This window comes from Aulonocara sp. 'chitande type north' Nkhata Bay, linkage group LG19 (assembly GCF_057382095.1).
Source record: "Aulonocara sp. 'chitande type north' Nkhata Bay isolate Kocher_YH1m ecotype deep benthic linkage group LG19, A_spYH_male_GT1.1, whole genome shotgun sequence".
NCBI lineage: Eukaryota > Metazoa > Chordata > Actinopteri > Cichliformes > Cichlidae > Aulonocara > Aulonocara sp. 'chitande type north' Nkhata Bay.
Window position 1 is genome coordinate 27,074,157 of NC_141362.1, and position 13,002 is coordinate 27,087,158.

The window sequence follows — 13,002 nt, forward strand, 5'->3', positions numbered from 1 at the left end:
GCTGGCATTCCAGTTGCATGTATTGCCTTAATCAAAATTGGATGATTTTTAAAGCTCTGTGCAAGACTGATGCAGCATGCGTTGGCCTCCCAATTTACAATAAAAATATAACCCTCACTGTAAGTTTGAATTCACTTTTTACATGCTTTGTCATATAACATCATATAAAATTATTTTGTACTGTACCTGAACAAAACTATTTTGCTACTAAACTTTGCTATTTACAAAAAACCCACCAAGTATATTTGAGGTTCATTTAAAATTGAAGAAAAGCACATTCTTGGGAGCCTTGGGTGTTCTTGAAAGAGTGATACACTTTGTTTAAATCATCTTGTGAAAATGCATATGCTTTCAGTTTGTTTCTTTCTAGATTAACTCAGAGGTGTCAAATCAAAGCTATTGCAATTTGTTGCTTCTTACTCTTTACATTCTTGTACCATACACACAAACTGGAAGATGGTCCAGCTTTACGAGCCCCTAAGATTTTTATCAGAACCAATAGTTGTCAAGCTCGAAGTATTCATAGCCTTGCTGCCTCTAGGTGAGTGCATGGTGTAGATTACGCTACAATCTAGTTGGGAGGACTGTGGCTTAAGTGGTAGAGCCTTGGGAAAGATATTGAACCCTGAGGTGACCTTAAGGCATCCATCGGAGTGTGAGTGTGTTTGCAAAAGTTAGAAAAGTAAATAAAAGCACTGCATGAATATGTGTGACTGGGGAGAGCACTTTGAGTGCTCAGCTGAGTAGAAAGGCATTATTTAGGTACCAGTCTATTTACTACTTACCTTCAAATGGAACTCAAAATTCATGATTGTTACATGGAAAAAGATTCTCATTTTGGAAACACACCAGAATCAGAAGACTTTTTTTTCTCAAGTTTGCACAAAGTTGATTGCATTTAGAGGCACCACACCTGAGCAGTCAAAGGAGCTTGCAAAGAAAAGATTGCAAGCTCAAAAAGATTGACTACGATGACCTGGATGACTGAGAACCTTCACAGACACACCTGAGCACATAAAAGCTTATATTCTTGACAGTTTTTGTTTTTCTCAGCTCGTAGCTTTCTGTGTTTCTATCTTCTATGTTTGCATATAACATACAGTACCTTATTTCAGTAGAGCTAAATTCCCAATAAAGCTCATCTCATTGGCATATTTTCCTGTCTTGGTTGTCAGAAAATATCACCATTAACTACAAGATAACCTGTTCTGACTTACATGACAGTTTTTCGCGTCGCTCCTTTGCACTGCTAAAACCCCAATTTTATTATTGCAACCTCTTCTGACAAAATCACGATAAAACAAAGGCTGTGATGTCAACGGCTGTATTTATATTGAAAATGATCAGTCGCTGAGGAAGATGGAAATGACAGGATGATTTATTTGTGCCTGATCAGCTGCGATGCAGTCAACTAAATGTGCTGTGCCTTTCCAATTGGTTACTTCTCTCTGTCATTCACCAAGCTCTTCCAGAAAGGAGTGTGGGCTGGAGCATCTCACTGGGAATGAAAACAGACACTGAGACAGTCTATTTGGAAGCATGCTAAAAGCAAGAGGTATATAAAAGAGACAGAATTGGCTTCTGCGTCTGAAAAGTGAAGCCAATACCTTAAACCTGTATTTTTTCTCATACACAGCCGGAGGTCCAATCCCCTGGTTTGAATTCAATGTGATTGCATACAAGTCTGTTAGAAGAACACTGACCTATTTTTGACTGGCTTTATTAGCACAGGAAGCAGTTTACCAATCATGCTATCATTAAAAGTGCTCATTTCATGTGTCACTGAATTTAACATGTTTATTTTGTAAATTATTTCTTGTAGAATAAAACAGGACATAAAGGGAGTATAGTTGAGGGCATGCATAATTCACAAATCACTCTCACATCATCACTTGCTTACACTTTACACCACAAACAAATACTATATTACTATCATTTTAAAGGATGTTAAAAATCTGATGGTGAAAACTGGTACAAGCATGAGGTCTTATATATTTACGTATGGTACTGTTTTTGCTTTGTTTTCCACATGGGGCATCAACAGATTACCTGAGCAGCGTGTGATTTCTATCAAAATAAAACTTTAAACTGGTGTGGACAGCTGCAGCATGCAGTTCAGATACCCTCTTGAGCGTGGCTGTGCAGTGATGAGTTTGCAGAAACTTGGTTTACCAGTTTGCAGTGAACTTCCAAAAGTGGAGGTATGCTGAAAGCGTTATTCATCATATATCCACATCTCATCCATTTTTATATTGGCATTGCCAACTCCTGGGAACTTTAGTGGAATTCAGCACAGATGTCAGTAATGAGAAATAAGCAACTGCCATAAGGAAATTATTTGGACCTCGAGGGAAACTTGTGCTTGGATTGATTCAGAGACTGTAGAGAAAACGAGCAGCCAAAGAGGCCACATACATTAAGAGTAGGTTGCGTGACTTGGACTTTGACAGCTTAGCTGAAATTGAAGAGTGCCCCCAAGGAGCAATGCTAGGTGGTCACATTATTTTTAAACAAAGGTGTGATACAGGCTGCTATTGAGAATATAGTAAAAGTATCTGCCTGTTAGCAACTGGTTTCTCTTTAAATTTGCATCTTGCTTAAGCACGTCATGTTAGAGTTGTGGTTTCTTCTGACATCAAGGATTTAGCCTCAAAAGAATTACATGATAAATTGTAGGAACGACATAATTTTACATGAGCCAAACTAATTCACCCAAAGAACAGCCTTGTTAGTTCATTAAGTACTTTGAGTGCACTGCTGTTTCTCTCCCATCTTCTGTATGTTTTATCTTTAATTGAATCAATACCAGCTCTTTGAAAGCAAATTAGCAGACTCTTCATCTACATTAAATGTTAAGGAAGAAATGAAGCATATCACTTGAGCTTGTAGGCTCACATTTGTACATAAAGGATTTATGCGATGTTTTACACAGAACAAAAAGCTGCTCAGCTTTAAAACTGAATTTTAATTTTTACTTTGATTTTATCATCTCTCTGAAACACAGAGCAATGAAAACTGATGGTGTGTTTTGGTGTGAGTGGAATACTTCTCCATAACTGGAGAGTATTAGTGGCCTTAAACTGTTGTTATAGCAAAGATGAGGTACATAGTTGTTGGTGCAAAATCCTTGAGGCGCGACTTGGTTTTTTTATATTTTGCTAGGCAAATGGGTAACAGATGCAGTTACATATTGGACCATGTGCAACCAAACATGGAAAAACACTATATAAGGCAAATAAGAGAGCTTGAAAATCAATATTTGGTACCACCTGTATTCTTTAGAAAGGCCTGAACTCTCTTAGTCAAGCTTATTTTTAATTTCTTTAAGTAGCCTTCAGTAATACATCGTCAGACTTCCTGAAGGACAAAGCTCCTCTTTGGATGCTGGCTGCCTTTTATTCTGTTCTCTGTCTGGATAATCCCATACTGCAGTAATAATGTTGGGGAGCCGAAACCATGACCGATAGAGTCCCATTGTGTGTTTTTTCTATCGAGGTTTACGTTTAATTCAGTGACAGTGTGTTTGAGATCATTGCCATGCTGATATGTGAAGATGGGGCCAATCACATACTTTACAGGTGGCATTGCACAGTCACTTAAATCTGCCTGTACTTTTCTGTTTATAAAATTCAATTTTGAGAAGATCCCCAACACCTCAAGCGCAAATGCAGCCCCAAGAATGACAGAGCCTTCAGAGATGGCCTTTTCACCTTTCTCAAGAGCTCCTCTGTACAGTGTAAATGATTTGAAGCAAACATTTGTCACTTCATAAGATCTGTTGGTCCTTTTTTGTAGTACAGTTCTTAGATAATTTGGCATACCCCAGTCTTTTCTCCCTGTTCCTGCATGAAGAATGGCTTCTTTACACTGAGACCATCCTACCACCTGTCCACCATGATATGAACAGTAGATCGAGCAACTGAAGGTCCAAATGCATCTCTCGGAGCTTTGCTAGATTTTTTTCCCCCTTTCCTAATGACTCGACTTTCAGGTACTGCTCATCTGCTGTGTAGAGTTTTTGTAGGCCTACCCCTTCATTTTTCCTCCATGATTCCAGTTTCCTCATTTTTTTACAACATTGAACACCATGCTGAGACTAAGTTTTCAGCTAACAACACTTTGTTAATCACTTTGCTGGTGCAAAAATCCTATTTGCAGGTCAGTGTTAAGTGGCTTAATAAACAAAAAACATTCCTCTGAAAATGGTCCTGTACAAGGAAAGGACTGAAAATGAGTGAAAAAGCAGCTAAGACCTTCAGAAAGTCTGGAAAACTATTGACCGACACCACTTTACATATGAGAAAGTCTGGCTCATTGGAAGAAAAGTATAAAGAAACGAGGGTTGACTCGAAGATTTATCATAGTACTGTATATTTTGATGCCATTAGACACACTTGGGGTTAGTGTTTTCCCATATTTAAAACAGAAATCACAGTTTCGTGGCTGTAATAAAAGTAATCTATATCTGACATCACATTTTAGAACAGGAGGAAATGGGTTAGTAGGTTCTTCAGCTCACAAATCAGTAAAAGCAAGCATGCTACAAAAATCTAAATACAAGAATATACAAATTTAATTCCTTAAACTGTCCCTCATTAAAAGGTCATACTAACAATGTATTTTTTTGTCGGTTGTTTGTTTTTTGAATATGTTAAATACACTTTTAATATCACATGCACTAAGTATAAAAAGACATCCAAATTACAAATATAGGTACTACATACAAGTAGGCTACATTTTAATTATAATTTCTGTGTCTCTTTAATATTCAAGTAGCACCATGTGGTAACAGTAAGCATGTAATAAATCCTGTCATATCTTTATGGAGTGATATATTAGCGCACATTAGCCTTCTGGAGATCCACCAAGAAGGAACCAGAAATCTTTATTGCATCTCCAATTTAAACACATAAAAGATTAAAAGTGCCGCCCCTCCCTTTGGCAAAGTGCAGAACAAAAATATCATTGTATTATTATCACACTCACAAAGCAAAAACGCATCCCTCGTGGTAAAAGATTACTGCAAACAGGAACTGGTGTTTAAACAAAATGCTTGTTTTATATGCAGGCAGGATTTCCAGAGATAAATTCAATAGTGAAGTGAGTCACTTTTGTTTCACGATAGGCGCTTAAAATATGAGAGAAAGATTTCAGCATTCATTATCCAGCTGTGTCCCCAGAGGATCTCTCCTGTTCATTTTAGGAACTCAATTAGTTTTCCACTTGCACTTTCTTAAGGCCAAAAGGCCAACTTCTCACTTTGACAGGGTGATTGCCATGACATTCCCGAGCACATTAATGCTACAAAGATTGATTTTAGTGACCTCAAGGTCATTTACCACAGTAACCCTCTCAGACAAACTTTCAGTCCCAATAGAGTGATGTTGTTTTTAATGCATATTCCCTTTGCATTACACTGTAGGCTCCTGGAGCTTGTAGCTATACACTCTTAAAAATTGGTGCTTTAAATCTATTTTTGTAATTGGAAGAAAACGGCATGATCTGAACACATTATTGACATGCGGTCTTACTTATTTGACATAAGTTACACATTACCTAAATTTAAGTACAGTATAATTATATCTTTATCCATCCATCCATCTTCTTCCGCTTATCTGGGGCTGGGTCAGCAGCAGCCTAAGCAGAGAAGCCCAGACCTCCCTCTCCCCAGCTACCTCCTCCAGCTATTCCCAGGGAACATCAAGGCGTTCCCAGGCCAGTCGACAGATATAAGCTCTCCAGCATGTCCTGGGGCCTCCTTCTGGTGGTACATACCCGGACCACCTCACCCAGGAGGCGCCCAGGAGGCATCCTTTTCAGATGCCCGAACCACCTCAACTGGCTCCTTTCGATGTGGAGGAGCAGCGGCTCTACTCTGAGCCCCTCCCGGATGGCCAAACTTCTCACCCTATTCTCTAAGGGAGAGGCCAGCCACCCTTCGGAGGAAGCCCGTTTCTGCTGCTTGTATACGTGATCTTGTTCTTTTGGTCACTTCCCACAGCTCGTGACCATAGGTGAGGGTAGGGACCTAGATCGACCGGTAAATTGAGAGCTTTGCTTTTACACTCAGCTCTCTCTTCACCATGAAGGACCAGTACAGCATCTGCATCACTGCAGCCACAGCACCAATCTCCCACTCCTTTCTCCCATCACTCATGAACAAGAGTGAAATAAAATATGCTGAAATTAAGGATCAGGCAGCAAGTTATTGCAAAAAAGGATATAAAATTCCAAAAAATCAGAACAGGGTTTGGAATTTGCAAAAAAAAAAGAAAGAAAGAAACATCCTCAAAAATGCACCAGAACAAAAAAAGGAGCTGACATAAAGCAAGGATGAGGTGCTCCTGATGTTTCTAAACAAGAAAAGGAAGAAACTGAGATTCCTGGTTCCTCAAATCTCAAGAGAAAAAATCAGCTGTGAGAATTTCATGCTTTGATCCAGGAGTTGGAGCTGGATCACGGCAGCTTTTGTACATATTTCAGGATGTCAAAGGGGCATTTGAGCTGTGGTTGGCAGAGTTGGGACCACATCTGAGGAGGCAGAGGAAGTAATTTAGAAAGCCAATTGATCCAGAGCAGCATAGTGTCTAAAGTAAAATAGTGTTGCTTTACTCGAGCTTAAATGGAGCTTGATCCAAAAAATGACAAATTGACCTGTGTGAAAGGCAGCAATAAGAATAGGTGAGTCACAGAAATATTTTTAATACACAAAAGGTGTATAAAGGACTTTAGTCGAGATTGTCACCAATCTCTGTAACACCACCAGTCTCGATATACATTGGAGGTGTTATGGTCACCTGAATTACCTCTTTCAGCTCTGATTTTGGTCTTTTCAATCTTCCCAGGAAAATATCTAGTTATTTAGCTGCACAATTCCCCTCTGCCAGCCAGTATCACTAAGTTGTTGATACTGGCTGTTAGCCAAAAACAACACAAAAGGAGCATTAAGAGTGAACCGTAATGATAGTGGGCCAGACAGACAATCAATTGGATGAAATTTACTAAGTTCTGTAATGCCACGGGGAGCTGCAGAGTCAGGTTACGCTTTGCTGTAGATTTATCAGTATCGACAACTAAAGCCATATTTATTTGGAAAATTGGAAACTTTTTAAGAAAAAATTCTCCCTTAGAAAATAACAAAAAACACTATACTGTATATCTGTGACGTCTATAAAGATTTATGCTTTTGGATGAGGTGCCAGAGGCAAGGCAGGGAAGTCAGAGAGTATGAGAGACAGTCTAACATATTTCTGGTGTGTTTCTCATGAGATTTACTGACAATAAATAAGTATAAATAAAACATTTGAAATACTCCTACCAACAAAAGACAAAATTCTTACTGAGTCCACAAATTCTGCAAACTCAAGACAACAGCGTGTTCTTTGAAGCAGCTACAACAGCAGATATCAGACTGGCAGAAGAGTGTCAGCTGCAGGGTTTGGTATTATTCACTGAGAGCGTCAACAAGCTCATTCATTTTCAGAAAGATGTTTGCACTATCTTCTTCACAGAATACTAATGTCGCCATCTTTTTTTAATAACTTTGAGGCCTGTGTTTCTTCACAGTGCAAGAACTTTTCAAAACTGATCAGTCATGGACTTCACAGAAAGGCCTTTGTTGCTTGCAATTGTACTGTTGCTGATAACAAGCTCATTGTTGAATTATAGAACAAGAACATATCAAATATATAAAAATGTAGCACATAAAATGTTCAATTCCCTTAAATTTTATTTGTACAGCCCTATATTCCATAAAGAGGTTCAAAGGGCTTCACGGGCATGAAAACATAATAGGAAACAAAGATACTTACAAGTTAAAGCAGCAAAACAAGCAGCCCATCAGAAATAATTAAATACATACACACCCACACGGTCATAAAAGCAGTATTACTAAGTAACAGAAGTAACTGAAGTAGAAGACCAGTGTAGTAATGATGTACATGGTCTGTATCTTCCAAAATACTAAATGTGCCTGAACTCAGCAGGTAGGACTGAAATTCTTGAAACTATCTGTAGAGTTTGCCTCCCTAGTATTTTGACGAGAGCTATTACAGAATTTGGCGGTATAAACTGGGAAGGCTGCTTCCTCCATTTTCCTCCGTGATGCCAGCAGATACAGCCATGCCAGAATGTGCAGCAAGCCTAACCAAATACCCTTATTTGCTTTTATCAGTTGTATGAGCTCCATTGGTCCGGGTAGGCTTCACCAGAGCAGACTGCTTTGTGTGTGTGCATGGAAGGTAAAACAGACTGTAACAGCATCTACCCAGCCAAGCCAAATTGGGTTTGTGATGAGGTAAACCAAAGGCACCTCCATGATAAAACAATACTCTACCCATAACACCGGAGGATAATACTATGGTTACAATATAGTTCTTAACTTGTCCAAACATTCATCTGCAGAAGTATGTGTGAAAATGCAACTGTCCAAGTCATTCAAATCATGACTTAAATTATTTTAAATTTTAATTTGCCTGCTCGCGTTTACAAATTCAGTGTGATGTTCTAACGGCCGGCGTGTGACAACACAGCTGGTAATTGTCCAGTAAATTCACAGCCAGCAAATTAATGTCCGGGTGTCTGCATGATCTTCACAGGCGTACCCTCCCCTAAACCAAAACGTGCATTTTCTGTGGTAAGACTGCATTTTAAGAAGACTGTTACCTGTTATGTGTTACATGTGAGAAAATGCAAATTCACAGAGTGTTGATTTAAAGTAATTTGAAGACATTTTTAACCCTTTAAAGCCAAGTTTATCAGTTTATCATATTTGATATGGGTTTTTGAGAGTTTTTGAGACTTCTACATCATCAGTGTGATGAAATAAATTGAATAATACATTTTTTAAAGAAATAAATTAATAAAGAATGCGTGATTTAGCAAATATGATATAAATTTAAAATCATATATGCAAATAAATATACACATGAGTTTTAGGAACTGTGGTTTGCCAGCACTCAGAGCATCTTACTATTTCTGCCACTTTGCTTTCTTCCATTTTATTATTTAACCTCAAGACCGTGCTCCACAGAGCAGTTTGGGCCAGTTTTTGCTCTCCATGTCCTTTAGTGAGTTTTGGGCACACATGAATACGTCAGTGGTTCACTGGTTACCCCTCTTTAGATTCCTACATACAGTCAGAGTCAGACATTTACATACATTCATCATGGGCTTGAATCTCATGGTCATTTGAAGCTTTTAATGGTTTGTCTGAATTGTTATTTTTGTTTCCAGAGTGGATCGATTGTATGTCATATATCGTTAATGCCTTTAAAAACCAAGAATTGTGCACATACGTTTGAAATAATTTTCGATTTTCTCTATCTTTATATGCTCTAATATAAACATACACCTCTAACAGATGTGTCTTGCATAATTATTGCTGGATATTTGACCACTCTTTTTGGAGGATGTGTTAAGATTCATTTATATTGGTTGTTTCCTGGCACAGACCTGGCTGTCAAGCATAGTCCACAAAATGTCAGTAGGGTTGAGGTCGCTTCTTTGGAAAGGCAAATCCAGAAGATTAATGTCTGCTTTACCTGTTCCAAAACCAGTCTTGATATAAATTTGGGATCATTGTCTTGTTTGAACAGACAATAGTTGTCACCTTGTCAACTGACAAGCTGTTGAGTTGAGTTCAAGTTGAAGAACTTGGAGGTAGTACTCCTTCTTCATTATTCCATCCACTTTCCACAGTGTACCAGTACCACTGACAGCAAAACAGCCCCACAACACGATACTGCCACCACCATGCTTGACAGCTGGTACTGTGTTGTTAGGTTTGAAAATCTCACCTTAACTCCTCCGAACATACATCGTGTCACTGTGGCCAAATAGTTCAGTCTTTCTCTTATATGACCACAACACTTTTCTCCAGAAAGCATTCTGCTCGTCCATGAGAGCAGCAGCAAATTTCAGAAAATCTTTCAAACTCCAAAATCAAGTTTAATGGACTAGCCAGCAATATGGCAAGGTTGAGCCTTAATGGCTCCTGGGTGGTAATGAACTCAAAGAATGCCAAGAAGAGTGGTCAAATATCCATCCAAAAGCTCGTTGAGGGACATTTAACCAAATATTAGTGGGGATGTATTTATATAGACAGTCTGTATGTATATTTTTGGCCCTTTTGACCATAAAAAAATCTAAATAAATTCAAATTTGTGCACCCAATTATTGTTTTTGAAAGTCATTCTATCCTGAAAAAAGAAAAGAGAAATCCAAAGCTCCAAGTTACCATAACATTCACACTCATCATGACTTTATGTAAACTTTTGACCACTGCTGTAAGACCTGTTTTTGAAATGCTGTGACCCAGTCATGTAGCCATTAAAGTTTGGCCTCTTGTCAAAGTCATTCAGATCCTAAGCCGTGCCCATTTTTCTGCCCCCAGTGATATACAAGACCTAACTGTTTGCTCGCTACCCAATATATCCCATCTCTTGACAGGTGCCATTGTAATGAGATAATTAAGGTTATTCACTGCAGCTGTCAGTGGTTTTAATGTTGTAGCTGATCAATGTAGAAGGCATTTTTCCCCTCACTTGTAACATATGAAGTAATATAATCAGTAATCAGTAATATTTTAAACAGACTGTCTTTTTTAAGCCCTGCAACCATGCTGCAACATGAAAAGACTGGCATATGATAAATGAAGAAGCAATTCATTTGTATATAAAGTATTGTTTTCCTTTCTTGTTCTTGTTCCTTCCTTTATTTTCAGCAGCCTGTCTTCTCGCTGTGCAAGCCGAACTCATTTGTCAGCAAGCAGCTCACTCTGTTAAGAATGCGTATGGTTAGCTGGGGATGACAGGACCTTGTTTCACAGTTGAATAAGCCTCTCAGCATGGGATCCAACCCTTTGATTAAAAAGTAAAAGGAAAGTGAAAATATTACATATGATAAATAGCTGTGCTCAGAGGGAGTTAATAGCATCTGAGGTGAAGCAGTGCCAAGAAGCCTGTGAGGGACAACATAAACATGTTGGATGGCCAGCAGGAAAACAATAAACAGAAATAACTGAACTCAAGCATTCACATGCTTACACGCATGAACACATGCACAGACACTCTTACAGTGTGCATGAGATTAATGTAAATCTTACAGCCTTTGTTTCTCCTCTTGTTATGTATGATAAGATGATCTATTTTAGGCTTGTACAAATATTTTCTTCCTCCTACAATTTGATTTGCACTCCAATGCTTCTTGAAAACATTCCCAGTTACAAAAGATTTCTTCGTGTAGCGATCAGCTTAAATCTCCACTGTGTCATTAACTTGGTATTTTCCTTCACGGAGATGCTCCTTCTCTTCCTACATCTTTCATGAGGAGGTCTGGTATTGTTTGAGTATATAAAGTTGTCTGAAAAGAACATCAACTTTAAACATACTCAGTGATTTGAATAAAAGACCCGAGTTTTGGAGTAAAGGGAAATGTAAGTTTAAGGAATTTAGTTGCATATAATGACAAAATAAATACCTTGCCTTATGTTCACTGAGCACAACATGACTCCTGACCCTAACTGATATTAAACATCTGATCACGGAGATCAGACTCCATGAGTTCAGCATGAAAAAGACCCTAGCTGACAAAGAAGGGGTGGAAATTCAGATTTAGAAGCATAGTTTCCGATTTAACAGACAACTGACACAAAATCTGGGACATCTCACGACGAAAGAGCATGTCAGTGTTTCTTTGCTCTCTCTTAACTTGTTTGACAACTTCTATGATGTGTTCTGTGACAGAGACCATTACAGCAGGAGGACAGACTGCTTTTCCATGGACAACTGTAAACAGTCTTGTGTAAGAGGAATGAAAATGTATCATTTCATTGAGTCTGTGACCATAAGTTTGATTTTAGAAGCAGTAAGTGCAGCTGCAGATACAATGTCTGCTATTTATCTACATGCTGACCTTGTTTCTATAGCTATAGATACCTGCTAACATTAAAGTCAATCACTGAAGTCCTCTTAATCATATTTAATCATTGTTCAGGTTTTAAAAGGTAGCTATAGATCAGGGTCTAACACATACATTCATTCCATTTCCAATGATGAGAATTTGACAGTATACATGCTTGAGCTGATGCAGTAATCCACTCAAAAGTCTGAAGTATTATGCAATTTGTTCTCCCTGCAGCCTACTATGTTTATGACTCTACTCATGTATATAATTTGTTTCAAAAGTCTGAGATCACATTTCAGAACTTCATCCAAACTACTTCATCACAGATACAGAGTTCAGAATTTTTGTCCAGGGTGTCTTTAAGGAGTTTCAGCAGATGAGTAGTTGACTCTAAATCACTTTTTCGGGGGGGGGGGGAAGTACTAGTTTAACCTTTCTGAAGATGACTTGCCTACACCTTCGCTCACTGGCTCCACTGTGGCCAACAAAGAATGACAGAGACATTCTTCATTCACTGGTTTGTTGGGGGATTATTGCTACAGTAGGATAATGATCCAAAACACACCTTAAAGCTTTGCAAGAACTATTTAAGACCAAATAATTTTTTACTCTCATGGTTTTGTTTCACAACTGCTGCAATGAAAATGTAATGAAGGACACAAGAAAGGCAAAGTCAGTCTTTCCTAAGATCCCAAGAATCTTTTTGAACATTGTACGATTATGCTAGAATAACACAGATTTTGCACAAATTTCTTGGTATTTTACAATTCATATGCAATACCTGCACATTTTTTGCTGGGATAGATGGAAATTAGTCCAGTAATTTATTATGCAAATATAAATGATGTAAATACAGCATACATGACAACTCTAACTTGCTTAAAAGTAAGAATTTGATATGACCAACTTTACTCTTCAATACTGATGTCGGCTGCCTTTTGGTCCATTTTCAGTCAAGATGATGCCACACTCTTTCAGTAATGTGTGGTGTTGAATATTGGAGCTGACTCTACTTTTCTGTATTCATATTTCCATTTTTTAAAGATTCCCAACACCACTGGCTGAAATGCAGCAGCAAACCATGACAGAGCCTCCACC